Raw genomic sequence first — 15,371 nt, 5'->3', positions numbered from 1 at the left:
TATGTGAATCTGGTGGACACAGTGTGGTTTTTGAAAAGACTTCACTCTGAACCTCATCTCGGATGAGGGTGCCCCCTAGTATATGGGTCCCTTCCCAGGTGCCTACAGCTGAGGGAGACCCTGGGGAGGGCCTGGCTGAAGACAAGAGAGGACCCCTGGGTCTTCTCTCCTTGGTCCAGAAGCCCCACACAGGGATAAGTGTAAGGGTGTCCCCCACTGCTCTGCTCTCAAATGAATTCTGACAGAGAAGCCTGAATGGGGTCTGCATTGAATGTCAGGTAGAGATGTCTGAGCAGAGGCCTGGGCATCAGCAGGACAACAAAGAACCTTCCAGACAGCCCTGGACTCCACAAGGGTCAGCCTCAGGGCTGTGGCAGGGGGCACAGTAGAGGAGAGCTCAGGAGCCCTGGTGCCCTTTCTGAGGATTCTGTATCCCTCTGCAACTCCTCTCTCCAGCCCATAGTACGAGGGAAAACCACAAAGTAGAAACTATTTTTGACTCCTTCTTTCAGAATTTTTCAAAACTCAGTTAAAAAAAACCATTTCTTATTTGGGAACAGCATCTCAATATCTACATCCTACTCCACCGTGTGGACATGTGCACTGAGGTTAGAGGACTAAGATCCCAGCTCCCCTAGGCCTCCGCTCCCTAGGGAAGATATAAGAGGGTACCCTGTGCTGGGCTCACAACCGGAGTCACAGAAGTCTCTCTCCCAATGCAGGTGACAGGCAGCGCTGACATCCTATGTGAGTCCACTCCTGCCCCACAGGGGTCAAGATTGAACCCACAGACTTATTAACACCACTCTTACCCCAGGGATTGTCTCCCATACTTGGGGGTTGAGAAAAGGCCCATATGTAGAACTAAGTCACCTCAAACCTCCTTGTCCCAATGACAGAGCCCAAGGAAGAGCCCCAACCCCTGTTCCTCCCCGTCACCTCTCACACACTCAGCACCACCATCTGCCTGGAGTCCACCAGGACTAATGTCATTATGTCCCTTTCTTCATCTCTGTTGGTCACCTCTGGTCCCCCAGATATCCTGTGTTCTCACTCCATGACGCTCTGCACACCCTATCCTGCCTCATTCCACGCCCCCTCCCTGCTCCTGAACCTTCCACTGTGCCCCCTGGAATGCTCAGCCCATGATCGGTAAATGTCCACATCCTTTCAGGATGTTCCCTTCACCTCACAACTCCGACAGAATCCAGGTCCCCCTGAGGACCTGGCTCCCTGCAGAGTCCTCTCCCACAGGGTATCTCATCTCCCATGGACCTGGCACACCTGCCCTGGAAATATCTGGGCTCTCAGTTCATCCAACCTCCCTTCCTTGTTCTTCATTTCTTCATCTTTTTAAGATTTTATTTATTTATTTGACAGACAGATACAGAGAGAAAACAAGCAGGCAGAGCAGCAGGCAGAGGGAGACTGAGACTGACTGAGACTAGGCTGAGAAGGGAGACTGATGGGGGACTCGATCCCAACCCTGGGATCATGACCTGAGTTGAAAGCAGCCACATAACCACATAATCAGTGTTTGTTCTCAACTAGATTATGGTGCGGGCTGTGACACATCCCTTACCGTCAACTTGAGGGAGTGCAACTGATTCCCGGCCCCAGCTGTGTGCTCTCAAATTTGATGCCATGTGCACTCTGAGATGCCACTTCCTATGGAATTCCTCCAGCCAGTGCTTGAGAACAGCAAGGAAACTAAGGCAAGACTCTTCCTCTTCTGCAGGCTGACTGAGGCTCCAGGGCTCCCCGACACCCTGATGAACTTGCCTGACTCTGCACTGGGTCTAGGACGCTTCCAGACAATCTTCCTTTGTTGTTTCCTTCCCTGGGATTCAGACTTGCATCAAGATTTGCTGTTCTCCCAGCTTTTCTGGATCCTTCCCCATGTCTTCTCACAAGGGTTTCTCCTAACAAATTCCTGGCATTATCATGCTGTACTGGGCCTGCTCCCCACAAACACTGAAACACAGGGCGTCTGGGTGGCTCAGTGGGTTAAGCCACTGCCTTCGGCTCAGGTCATGATCTCAGGGTCCTGGGATCAAGTCCGGCATGGGGCTCTCTGCTCAGCAGGGAGTTGTGTCGCTCTCACCAGCAAGAACGACCGGGAGACCTCAGCGAAGCAAGCTTTATTTCTGGGTAGCTGTTGGGATCTCTCTCTCCCCCGCCTGTGCATGTCTATATATACCAAGGTTGCACAACCAATCACTCGCAGCCACATAGATACAAAATTTTAAGTTCCACCTACTGGCTCGCATCCAGCCGCCATCTTAATGGCGTGTTTACTTTCCGGCACTGAAAAAGTCCTGCGGCAGCGGAGACCCCCACGGGCCCAGCTGGAGCAGCTCCGCATCGTCGCCCCTGGCGGCGGCGATAGCTTGAGGCAGCGGCCGCCGAGGCAAGGAGCGGGCACGGCGGAGCCCAAAAGCATCACCGCGCATGCGCTACAAGCCGCTCGGGCACCGACAGAGTTGCTTCTCTCTCTCTCTCTCTCTGCCTGCCTCTCCATCTACTTGTGATCTCTGTCAAAAAATAAAATAAAATCTTAAAAAAAAAAAAAAACACTGAAACACAAGTGGCATCAGGAATGGCCCAGGAATTCAGGCAGAAAGATGGAGATCACACACTGCCTGGCAGACCAGGTGTCCACTGACCACGCTGGAAGGTGGGACACAAAGGGCGGCTGAACTACTGCAGGTGTTGCTGGAGGTGAGCCTAGAAACTGTCCTGGTCTGGGGGAAAGCTATGGCAGTTGGGATGACAGAAGCTGGTAGAAAGTAATTGGGGTGGGGGCTGCAGAATCAGTGGGGTTCAGGTTGCTGGTGATCTCTACTGATGCATCATAGAAAGGTCATGGGAATCTGAGGGCTGTTAACAAGCAGTGAGTGGCTAGACAAGAGAGCCTCTGCAGTATCTTACAGAGGCAGCCGTGTCCTGTAGAGGAAGATGCATAGAGCTGAATGGCAGCTGAATCATAATGGGAGAGTGGAAGAACTCCAGAGAGGTTTGGACACTCAGCCACGGCAGACCTGTGATGTGGCAGTCAGTGCCCCTGTGAGGAAAACCTAAGATCCTGCAGACTTGATCAAGTTCCTCCCAGTGGATGCCCTTCAGCACCCTCTGGACACACAGAGGAGGCTCGCCCTTCTCTATTAATGGTTAACACTTCCTGTGCTGTCAGATGGTGTGGAAGACTCACCCCTAGGTGCATGTGGTATCCACCCAGGAGTTTTGCAAGAACTACCCAGCATGCATGTGTAGGAGCATGAGCAGCAGCCCTGGGACTGAACTCTGAGGGTGCTTGATCAAAGGACAGGAATGTCAGGCTGGCAAAGAAAAAATGCATTGACTGGGGGCACTTTTCAGGATATGGATTTATCCAGGACCCCAGGACATGGGGAAATCTCACTGTTGGGGTGGCTCTATGTAAACTGGAAAAAGTGTCCAACTCTCCACAAGGTAGACCTGGTAGTTGCCCCAGTAGACAGCAAATAATGGAATAAAGAAGCTGAAGGAAGTGGACATGTGGAATGCAGGCATGATATGAGGGCAGAACACCCACCAAGGGATTATGTTCCTCAGGAAGATCCAGAAGACTCACCTTTCCCCAAAGCCAAGGTGTTGGCAAGAGGAAACTGCATCACTAAGAAATTTGAGGGTATTTTCCTCTACAGGGCAGGGATCATGTAAGGGACAGAGGGCCTAGAGTTAGCGCCTTAACATCAGTGGGGATAAAAGGGCCTGGAAGAGACGAGTGGGAGCTCCATGAGCAGCAGATTGGATGAAGGACATCCAGTAAGTACCCCTGGTTATTCCCCTTCCCCCCAGTTAGTCAGCCAAACACTCAAGTAGGTGCTTCTGGGTAGGGACCTTGTTGATATAAGTAAGGTCTCAAATCAGCTGACTTTAAGACAGGGAGATTCCCTTAGGTACGACTGTCCTGATCAGGTGAGTCTTTAAAGGGCTGGGCTCTTCCTGAGCAAAAAAGATCCTAAGTGTGAAAAGGATTCAATGTGAAGGGTTTTCTCTATTGTCGGCTTTGGAAAGGAGGGCAAAATGGCAAAGATGCTTGTGGGCATGGGGACCATTCCAGCTGGCAAGGAAACGGGGACCTCAGCCTTATAACTGTAGGAAACAGAATTCTTCCAACAGTTCTGTATGAACTTGAAGGAGCAGAACACATCAAGATGAGAACACAGTTTTGTGAAATCCTGAGTAAGAGCCCATCTACACCATGCCTGAATTTCTTTTTCTTTTTCTATTTTTTTAAGTAGGGGCCATAGCCAACACGGGGCTCCAACTCATGACCCTAGGACCAAGAGTCACACACTCTACCAACGGAGCCAGCCAGGAGCCTCCCATGCCTGGATTTCTGACAAAAAATGATAAGCGAAATAACTGGTGTTGTTTTGAGCCATGAAGCCTTGGTAATTAGCTATGCAGTAATCTAAAATGAATACCCGGGCTCACTCTGCAACAAATAAACACATAGCACTTCTTCCTCTGAAATGAATTTATGAACTATTGTGCACACTAATTGCATGCAACAAAACCTTTCTCGATTTTTTACTATATTCCCGTTTGTGATTTTTATGGAATGAATTACGTTCTAATAGAGACATATTTCATTCATTCATTCATTCGTTCAACAATTAATTTAGTGCCTACTATGTACCAGGAATAGCTTTCCATGCTGCAGATACAGTTTTCACCAAAGTGGTCCAAAGCACCTGTGCTAGTGTGATCCACATTCTAGAGGCTTCCCAGGAGTGAGATGGAGCCATTGGAGCATTTTCGGTGAAGACATGACATGAGCTGACTCATGTCAGCAGGATCGCTGACCCCTATGGGGACAAGGGCCCTGGTGGCAGGTGATGGGGAGGCACCAGGGCTCCAGTTCAGGAGTGAGAGATGGTGGAGACCAAGAGGAGGGGAGGGCCTGAGGGATGAGAGAGACAGAGAGAAGGGCTGCAGATGCAGGCTGAGGGAGAGAAGTAGAGGTAACAAATTCTAAAACAGTGGCATTCTCAGACTTAAATATGTTGATATATAGATTTTTAATTCATAGATATGTAAAGGGCTTAGCAAGATATTCTGTGCATCTGGTATTAACTACACTCTGTGGGGCTGCCTGAAAAACAGTTGCCTCCTCATGGTAATCAGATAATACCTAGAGCCCCAATAACCACGCCCATGCCTTATGTCTGGACTCACACACAGGGAATGCATGGACATGGGGGAAGTGCATTTCTGCTGCTTCCAGGTGATCCAAGCGTGGACAGGCTTCCAGCTGAAATACACAATAACAATTGTGCATCCCTGCACTGAGGGTATGTCCAGGACTCGCACAATCTTGGGGCTAGGGAATGAAGATAATTTCAGAACACAGCAGTCACTGATACTGTTTGGGGAAACGGAAGAGCTCTGTGAGTCTGACTGCTGTGATATACAAGTTTACACATTTCTGTGGGAAGGGGCCAAAATCACTTTCACAGACTAGACTGCTGATGTTCAGGGATTATCAAGACTGTGCTACCAAGACAGTGAATCCACAAAAAGGACACTGGTCTCAGTGAGAATCTGCAGCTGTTGCACCAGACCCAGCTTCTTGAGGTGTAAAGAGAAAGCCCTGTCCCTCCATCTCTGTTCCCAGGGCTGCTCTCTCTGGTAGCAAATGCCCTGGGGTGAGTTCCCTCTAGAAGAGTCCAGACAGAGAGACAGAGGTGAGGGGTGAGAGGTAAGAAAGTCCAGTTCAGCAGATACTCCGGAAAGGACTGCGGAGAAGAGGGGCTGAGTCCAACCTGAGGGTCTCTGCCTGGTTTCCTCAGAGCCCCTGGGAAGACAGGGTGACAAAGTAATCACCTGATCACCGTGTAGGAGGAGCGGAGTCAGGGCAAAGTCTCAGATCCCCAGGAGGGACTGGTCTTCAGAGTCTCAGAAGCAAGGGCAGCGGTGCCCTAGGGTAGCCCAGCGCCAGGGAGTCCCCATCTCCCTGGGTTTCATTTCTCCCTTTTACAGCCTGTATCTTGTCCGCCTGCCTGGATACCCATGACGCGCAAAAACTTAGCACTCCCATTGGGTGACAGGTTTCTGGAGAAGCCAATCAGCGGCTCCGCGGTTCCACATTCTAAAGTCCTTAGCAGGCCCGCCAGGACTTTGCTACTTCTCCGACCCTGAAGGTCTGGGTCGTAGAGTCCCGGAACAGACTGCTGTTGCTTGCTTGTGCCGTGGCCGTGACCGTGACCGAGACCTGGTCAGGTGAGTGCGGGGCGGTAGGAAAAGGCAGCTGCGCGGCGGGAGCGAGGGGACCTCCCTGCGGGGACGCGGGACTCCCGGGGTTAAACGCCTCACCGTCGCCCCCTCCCGAGACCCCCCAGCCGCCCACGGCCCCGCCGGGGTCTGTGCTCCCACTTCTCTCCCTGTCTCCTCCCTGCTCTCCCCGACTCGGTGCCCGCTCCCCCTGCCCTCCTGGCTGCATCCACCTGAGCCTTGGGCCTGGCGGGGAGGAGGGTCGGGCGGGGTCGCAGCCCCTCCAGGCCCGCAGGCTCCCTCCCCGTGAGGTATTTCCACACCGGCGTGTCCCGTCCGGCCCGGGAAGCTCCACTCTCCGCCACTGCCCTCCTGTCTCCCGATCCCTACTGCTCTGCATTTTCCTCCCTCATCTGCTCCCCTCTCCATCCCTATGTTTCTCTTCCCAGGGAACTGGGAACTCTTAATCTCTGGTTGAAATTAAAACTCTGGGGGCACCTGGGTGGCTCAGTGGGTTAAAGCCTCTGCCTTCAGCTCAGGTCATGATCCCAGAGTCCTGGGATCGAGCTCCACATCGGACTCTGCTCCGCGGGGAGCCTGCTTCCCTTCCTCCCTCTCTGCCTACTTGTGACCTCTCTCTCTGTGTGTCAAATAAATAAATAAAATCTTAAAAAAACCAAAAAACAAAAAACTCTGGATGCAGTTTGTTTGCTTCAGTGCTTGCCTGGATGGGTTGATGGGTTGCTTAAAAAACGGAGGATTCCTAATGTTCCAGAGAGGAAATAAAAGCACTGAGAGCCTGCCAGGTTCTGCAAGTTTGCTGGGCTTCCTCTGGGGGTGGGGAGAGGAGAGGCTGCGAGGAGCCAGCATGGAGGGACTGTGCCCAGCCTGTGCTAGGTGCATCCTGGGCTTTGACATGGTCACTCCAGTGCTGGGTCATCATCACTGCTCCCTTGACCCTGTCCCTTCAGTAGAACCGTATCCCATCAGGCCCTGTGGTCACAGGGACTCGGATCTCCCCTGTCTCCAGGACCTTGTGCAGCAAGAGCTTCCTGTGAGCAGGACAGCCTAGACTCAGAACTGGGTCAGGACTCAGCCCCCAAGTTTTGTCTGTCTTTTCTCCTCCTTCTTCCCTCCCCCACCATTCCCCCCTCCTCCTCCTAGTCCCCCTCCCGTTTTTTTTTTCTTTTTCTTTGGAGGCTTAGGCCAGTTCTTCTCCTGTAAGAGTTCTGGTCTCATGTCCCTCCGGATTCATAGAGTGATGAAGCAGTGTCTAATCTGAATACGCATCTGTCTGGAATATATGACCCATAAGTCTATGCACAACTTTTCTGAAGGAAGAACTGTCGTTGTTTCCTGTGCTGTGCAGGAGGGATGGTGTGGGAAGGAGGACATGGGGACGTGGAGGAGACCGCCACTGGTGAGAAAAGTGACAGCTGCCACAAACAGCTGTGGCCTGAGACTCATCTAGAAGAGAAGTGCTTTTGTGGATCATTTCTCCAAGTGATAATTGAGCATCAGACACAGGAACACTACTATAGCATCTAGGACACCTCAGTGAAGTAGAAACAGACCAAATGGGCCCACCTGGTGGGGCATATGTGCTGGTAGTGAGGAGCAGACTGTGCTAGTAACTAAGGGAAGTGTGTGTGTTAGAGGTTGGGAAGTGCAGTGAGGAAGGGGACCCAGAGGAGACCTGCGTGGGGACAGGGAAGACGGCTACTTTACTGGGGTGGTACGTGTGAGCCTCACTGAGAACATGAGCTCTGAGAGGATTGAAGGACATGAAGGAATTTTGTAAGAGGAGGTCTGGGGGGAGTTCTTTCCAGGCAGGGAACCTCTGGTCCACACTCACTAGGGCAGGGGAATGTCCTGTGTTCAAAAAAGGGTGAGGAGTGGAATCACAAGAAATGTCTTGATGGAATCCCATCTGTGGCAGATTGGCAGAAATAGAGGGAGACAAGGATTACCCAGGCAGCACGATGCAGGAAAGAAACAACATGGTTGAGTGTAGTGATGGTGCTTTCCTAGAGATTTAAAAGGTCTGACAAATGAGGGGGGAAATAATCTGAGAGGACGACCTCTCAGGTTCCACAAAGTTGAGACAGACCTTTCCACATACAGAATGATTCTTTTTTTTTTTTTTAAGACTTTATTTATTTATTTGACAGAGAGAGATCACAAGTAGATAGAGAGGCAGGCAGAGAGAGAGAGAGGGAAGCAGGCTCCCTGCCGAGCAGAGAGCCCAATGCGGGACTCGATCCCAGGACCCCGAGATCATAACCTGAGCTGAAGGCAGCGGCTTAACCCACTGAGCCACCCAGGCGCCCCTACAGCATGATTCTTGCAGCTAAGACCCTGCTTGGATAATACAACTCAGCCTGCAGGTCATCTCCAGCAGGGAACCCAGAGTGATAACTATGTTGCTCTGTGACTGTGCAGGGTAACAGCCTGGTAAGTGCTGATTTATGGACACATCCAGTGCAGAGACCTTCCTACCCTCCATTCCTCCCATCTGTAACCTGGAACATCCCTGTGCAGGTTCTATAATAAGGCCCAATGGTCCCCACCTCCTGGTCCACATGCTCTTGTGGAATCTCCTCCTACTATATGGGGTGGGGGAACCTAGAATATCTTTTAACCAAAGAAATCTGTCAGTGGTGACCTTGGAATATAAACAATCATGAATTCCATTTTGCCTGCTGAGTTTCTACCATCTTCTCCACCTGTAAGCTCTGATGAAGCTAGCAGCTGTGTTGGAAAGACCAGAAACTGAGGCCAGCCTGCTGCCTACATCCATCAAGAAGCGGAGGCCCCCAGTCCACCAGCCCACAAAGAACTACTCAGTACTCCCCAGAGGTCAGCCCTCCCCTTTCTTGAAGACAAACATCCCATTTTCTCTTTCCAACATGAATGTCAAGTTCTTACCAACCTACTTGCATTCCTCTCACTCTTTCTGGAAAGGCCCATGAGGGAACTACTGTCAGGGTATCAGGAAGTGCCACCTTCACGTCACTTCTCACCTTGGAAAGCAGGCATCACCAGGAAGTCAGCTGGAAGAAGACAGGTCACAGATAGCAGGATTGGTAGGTCGTGAATGCTCACCCCAGTGTCTCTCAAGCTCACTCAGGCTGTGCTTTCAGGCTGTGAACAAAACAGGAAGTGAACTCTGCCCACCCATGGCTGGTCTCCCCACTTCTGTATGCAGCCCACCTCACACCCCAGATGCAGACCCCACTGATTCCCTACAGCCCAGATGTGCCCTCCCTCCCCTCCACCTCCAGCAAACACACTCCATCCGCCAACGTACAACCAGCTCTCCTGTCCCCTCAAACCCCATGGATACCCTTACAGGGACAGTGAGAAATGCATACGCCTGACAAGACTCAGTGCTGGAGAAGGAGAAGCTGTCAGAGCCACAGAAGGTGGTGACCCTTACTGAGGCAGATGAACAGTTTTCAGTGGTCAAAAAAAAAAAAAAAAATGGTGTGCACTTCGACTCAGTACCTGACCATTTTGTTAGTCATGGCTCAACCAATTGACTCAGTTAACCTCTTAGTGACCTTGGTTTCCTTCCCTATAAATTGGAGTTGGTACCTTTCACTATCTCACAGGGTTATTAGGACATTTTAAATGATTCAATTCATATAAATCCCTTAAAACTGTGTCTGACGCTTTTATCGAGCAGAACCCTGGGGAGGAAGAGAGTCCCACCAAAGTAATTCCTGTTTTCTTCCTACCATGATGTGTACCAGTTCGCCCCCTCACTCATCACCCTGAGCCCCTCTCACTTTCTTACCTGCTGCAGATGGAACTTGTAACCCATGTGGTGGGGGTGGGGTGGGGCAACCATGAATCGGCCAGGGTAGACACAAGGATGAGGAATTCTCAGAGCGGGGTGCAGGCGCGCGCGCACACACTCACACACACACAGGCATACGTATACATATGGACACTCATACATGCTTGCACGGGCTCACTCACACACGTATATACAAACCTCCACACAAATTCCTGTACACATTTCTACAAGATTGTGAACCTGCCCTCCCCAGACAGACATATGTTCATGACACCTCTGCATCACATTTCCCACTTTATTTGGGGTCTGACTTACTCTTCCTCTGCCTAAGAAATCTAGGATCTTGATGGCAGTTGTGCATCGACTGATGAACTGATAAAGAAGAGGTGGTGGACAGATAGATACATAGACAGGCAGACACAATGGAATATTACTCAGCCTTCAAAAAGAAAGTAACCTTGCCATTTGCAATGACTTTTGTGGAACCAGAGGTTATTATGCAAAGTGAAATAAGTCTGTCAGAGAAAGATAAATACCATTTGATTTCATTCATATGTGAAATTTAGGAAACAAAACAGATGAACATAGAAGGGAAGAAAAAGTAAAATAAAAATAGAGAGGAAGGCAAACCATAAGACTCTTAATGAGGGTTGCTAGAAGGGAGGTGAGTGGGGGGAAGGGATAATTGGGTGATGGGCATTAAGGAGGGTACATGATGTTAAGAGCACTGGGTGGTATATGCAACTGACTAATCGCTAATTTCTACCCCCAAACCTAATAATAAAGTACATGCTAACTAAAATGAATTTAAATAAAAATGTTTTTTTTTTTTTTTTAATTTAGGATCTTTAGGGAGAAGGACCAGAGGATTTTTTTCCCACCAAAGAGACCTCCTCGGCAGGAACTCTGGTACTCTCTGGATTTCTTGCATACCTGCTCCTGGAACCCTCCTACAGGAGTGGGAGATGTGACCTTAGCTCAAGATCCTGGAATCCAGAGATAGCCACGTGCATTTTCCCAGGTGGTGTTGGGGCTCTGGGGTCCGGCTGGTCTCCAGCCTTCCACCTTTTTCTAGCCTGCCTTCCCGCCAGCCAGGGATACCACATCCTGCCCTCATCCCCAGGAGCAAGTAGCCTCCATATCTCTTTCAGAATAAATAGGAACAGAAGTTTTAGTTGAACCCTTGGGGTGAGGCAGGTATAGATCAGAATGAGGAGACTAGATTTCCTTTCCACCTGAGTTCTTGTTCTCCTAGAACACAACTCTAGCAACTATAGTTCCATCAATCTAAACCCCTGCTAAAACAACCCCAGAGATCAGAGCATCAACGAGAACCTGGCCAGGAAAGCCCCCTTGAGGAGCATGGTGGGCTGGGCAAATGGATCAGAGGTGAAAAGGAAAACAGGGATGCCCTGTGCCCTGCTGGAAGTCTCTAGAAAGCCCCTGGGTCCTTGATATGAGGCTCCACTGCTCATCTCTCCTCCACTCCCCCACTGTCTCATGGTGATGGGACTTGGCATCCTTTCATGCTGCACGTGGCATGTGTATCTCTCATCTCCGGAAGGCAGCACAATGGCCACCCACTTCTGGATGGTTCCATCCCCTTCTGCCTGGTCTCCACAAGCTCCTTGTTCTAGACCTGGTGCTCCTTGGCCCACTACAGGTCATAGTCATCTCTGCAGGGCAGGAGCCCAGGTTGCACAGCCCCTCAGGGTGACCCCACAGTCAGAGAGGGGGTGGCTGGTCACCTGTGTTCTGGGAGGCTCTGTGGAAGAGCAAACAGGGAGCACTAAGACAAAGTCTTCTGGAAAAGCATCAACTCCACGACCAAGATATAATACCTGGGGAGGGTCTGGCTGCTTGCCAGGGCGAGGCAGGGAGTGTTCCCTATCGGGGGCAGAAGTAACCGGCACTAGCCAGGCCCGGGGCCCAAGGCAAGAGGGCGGGAACTGCTTCTAACATTCTCCTTCAAGGGCCGACCCTTTTCAGAGACTCTCCACCCGCTTATGAAGCCTGGAGCTCAGTATCTCTAGCTCAGTATTGATAGGTCCTCACAGCTACTGTGTCTCTGGTTTGAGGAAGAGCCTGAAGAGTGAGAAACCTTCATGAGCCTCAGAGCTACTGCCGTGCTCTCCCGCAAGAACGTTCCCCGGCATGGGCCTGAGAAGTGTGTGCCATGGCACTGCCCAGGGGACTCATGATGGGCCGTTGTCCTCAGCGCATGGCCCCCATCCCACACTAGATGTCCTCCATCCCCGGGTGTGAGTAGCTCTGGAGAGAGGGTGGCCCCAGGCTGGACTAGGAAGAGCTGCAGGACTGGGCTGTGGGGAGTCCTTACCAGTGCGGCTGATGTTCTTATCCTAAACCCCAAGTGGCTCTGGAACAATAGGACCCGCGGCTTCTCGAGTCCATCTTGTCCCTCAGTGAAGTGCCCACTGTCCTCCTGTCTCTGCTGGGGTAGCAGCAACAAAGAGACTACCATGGATGGCAGAGGCTCCATGTTCAAACTCAGTCACCGTCATGTCCTGGTCATCCTGTGCCACCCCAGGGTCCCATTATCCTCCTGGAGCTCCAGCCACAGTGACCTGCAAGGTCGGGGGGCCTGCCCAGGACCAGGCAGTGTCAGTCAGGACAGAGCACATCTCCGGAGCCCCCAGCATTTGTCTCTGCGTCCCACCCCCACCAGCTTCTCAGTAGGGAACATTCACTGTGTAGATTGTGCTAGTTTGACACAGTAAGAATGACATACTTGGTCTTGCTCCTCAGTTCCTGCACAGCTCTTAACACCTCTGTAACAGCCTGAGTGATGGGAGTCATAGGAACAGGTCTTCTAAGAGTTTGTTCTCAGATCCTGAAAAACTGCTGGAAAGATCCCTGTCCCATCCTTACACACTGTACCAAACCTCCCCGCATGCCATCTCTCTCCTCTGATGCTATGAGCCCTGAGAAGGCAGGACTCTGTTGGGACCTGAAACAGAACCATCTGGCAAACTGGAATTCACGTTCCTATATGGATCCACTGGGAAAGTCTGAGCAGCCTCCCTCTTCAGCTCTAATTGTGCTTCTTACTGGATTATGCCTGGATGCCACATGCAGGGTCCTCCACTGACTGATTCATATGCTAAACCCTCCAAATATTAACTAGAAATGATTAACTACACCTATCTCCTGACCTCCCTGTGTCCAATGTCACCCACACCTTGCCCACTCTAACTGCTGACTGCTTGGGACCTCACCCTCACCCCCCCATAAACCCAGATCGTGTGTACAATCTGTACACATCAGGGTCTACACAGAGTTGCAGCTCATTCATGAACTTTCCCCGACCACTGGGGGTCTGGTCTATGAACCCTATAAACTATGTCTCTGCTTTTCATGTGACATCTATGGAGGCGTCGGTCTTCAGTAGCTCTCAGTCTGCCTCACACGCTCAGTCATGTGATCTCAGAAGGGTGGGCACCTCCCCATCTGCACTGTAGGCTCTGTGAGGACAAACACTAGCTTATACCTTCTGGTTCCTCCCCTACAGGGACCTAAACTGTGTCCATGACCCACTGAGTCTGGTTAGTTAACTACTTAATGACACAAGGATCCTACCCCCCTGAGCAGACTGTCCCTGCTTCACTCTCACATGACAGCTTGTGTGCACCTGCCTGCTCCAGCCTGACAAGAGGATCTCACACTCCTGGGGGTCAGGGTCAGGGGTGTGCTTGGCCCCTCTGCTTTCTCCCAGGCCCCAAGCTGCTGGCTGTCCCAGCTGCTCTTTGTCCAGACAGAGCCCCAGGGTTTAGCGGTAGGATCGCTGCACATTCCTCAGGTTTGAGGGTTACTTTTCATCTGGCTTGTGAAGATCTTGGTCTCGTCATCCAAAGAACTTGGCTCCTTCATGCACCACTCAACTCCAGACTGTCTCCCTCTCCTCAGGGTCATGGTAGAGGAAGGTGCATGAAGCCCAAGGCAGGAAATGCAGGGCCTCCTAGAGCAGCTCTGATCCCGCTGAGGGGAAATACTGCTGAGAGCGCTGTCCTGCGCTGAACGAGGAAGCAGGGGAGGGGGAGTTTTGGAGGAGGCTCCAGGATTAACTGAGTGAGGACCTAGTGATGCACCTGTGGGGAAAGCATGTGTCTGTGTGTGTGTGTGTGTGTGTGTGCACGCGCACACGTGTGTTGTGTGACAGGAGAGAGAGGGCACACAACATAACACAATGGGAGACAATGACACAACAAACCTCCCTGTCCCTCACCCCCTGTGACAGTCATATTCCAATCCCACACCCATGGTGTCCCCATACAATGCACAGATTGTGTGTGATTTCCTGCAAAGCAAACACTCTTTGGCATATCCAGATTAAAACAAACAAACAAACAAAACCTGTGCTACTTTTATCAAAACTCACTGGCGTCTTGCTCTTCCCAGCCGTGTAAAGATGACATGCAGATCACACCCTAAAGCTGTGTGAGAGCTGAACATATGAGCACATGCTGTCCATGCTAAGTATGCAACGGAAATCATCAGCCATCGCCAAAAAAGAACCGTTTGAAGAACATTATAAATGAGCTGCAGGCAGGAACGTCCTGGGAACAGTAGAACTTTCTGTAATAGTAATGATGGGTGTTAAGTTCAGCAAACATGGAAACGGTGTCATCAGAAGCTCATGCTGTCCCCTGAGCTGTGAAGCCAAGCATCAAATGTTTACACAGTGCACTTTCTGTTCACAGGATTCTCTTGTTCACAGGCATTACTCCTCCAGTAAATGATCATCTGAGATGGTTGCCAGAGAGGAGGGAGTGGGGTCTTGGAACATGGGGGAGGGGCAGTGGGGACACAGGCTTCCAGTTCCAGAATGAATAAGTGACGGGAATAAAAGTCACAGCACGAGGAAGACAGATGATGATACTGTCATAGGGCTGCATCGGGCAAATGCGAGCTACATCTATGAGGAAGAGAGTGTAACATATGAACTTGTCACATCATTACTTTGTACCCCTGAGACTAATGGAATATTATGTGTCAATTATACCCCCAATTTAAATACTTTTAAAAAATTTTCTTGGGGCGCCTGTGTGGCTCGGTGGGTTAAAGCCTCTGCCTTCGGCTCACGTCATGATCCCAGGGTCCTGGGATTGAGTCCCAAGTCAGGCTTTCTGCTCAGTGGGGACCCTGTTCCTCCTCTCTCTCTGCCTGCCTCTCTGCCTACTTGTGATCTCCATCTGTCAAATAAATAAATAAAATCTTTTTAAAAAATCATCTTCCCTACAATTTCATCTGTTTTAACATTTTACGTTAAATGAATATAAACAGTGAATTC

At 50.8% G+C, this 15,371-nt stretch overlaps 1 long non-coding RNA gene and 1 pseudogene across 4 annotated transcripts; one reads left to right on the top strand and one right to left on the bottom strand.

Annotated features, from left to right (window-relative positions):
• The window catches only part of LOC116587519, a 592,489-nt pseudogene that overhangs the window by 299,952 nt on the left and 277,166 nt on the right, over positions 1-15,371 (bottom strand).
• LOC116587553 lies at positions 6,124-15,131 on the top strand. Of its 4 annotated transcripts, none has more exons than XR_004284506.1 (5): positions 6,124-6,270; positions 8,529-9,120; positions 9,226-9,347; positions 10,907-11,084; positions 14,480-15,131. It is a non-coding gene; the product is annotated as an uncharacterized LOC116587553 (long non-coding RNA). The 4 variants fall into 4 exon arrangements; XR_004284507.1 differs by lacking the exon at positions 14,480-15,131 and having other exon boundaries at positions 6,125-6,270; positions 8,529-8,715; positions 8,995-9,120; positions 10,907-11,235; XR_004284505.1 differs by lacking the exon at positions 14,480-15,131 and having other exon boundaries at positions 10,907-11,235.

Source organism: Mustela erminea, chromosome 4, assembly GCF_009829155.1.
Source record: "Mustela erminea isolate mMusErm1 chromosome 4, mMusErm1.Pri, whole genome shotgun sequence".
In the NCBI taxonomy this organism is placed as follows: domain Eukaryota; kingdom Metazoa; phylum Chordata; class Mammalia; order Carnivora; family Mustelidae; genus Mustela; species Mustela erminea.
The sequence above is the reverse complement of the archived record's forward strand: the minus strand, read 5'-3'. Positions and strand labels throughout refer to the sequence as shown.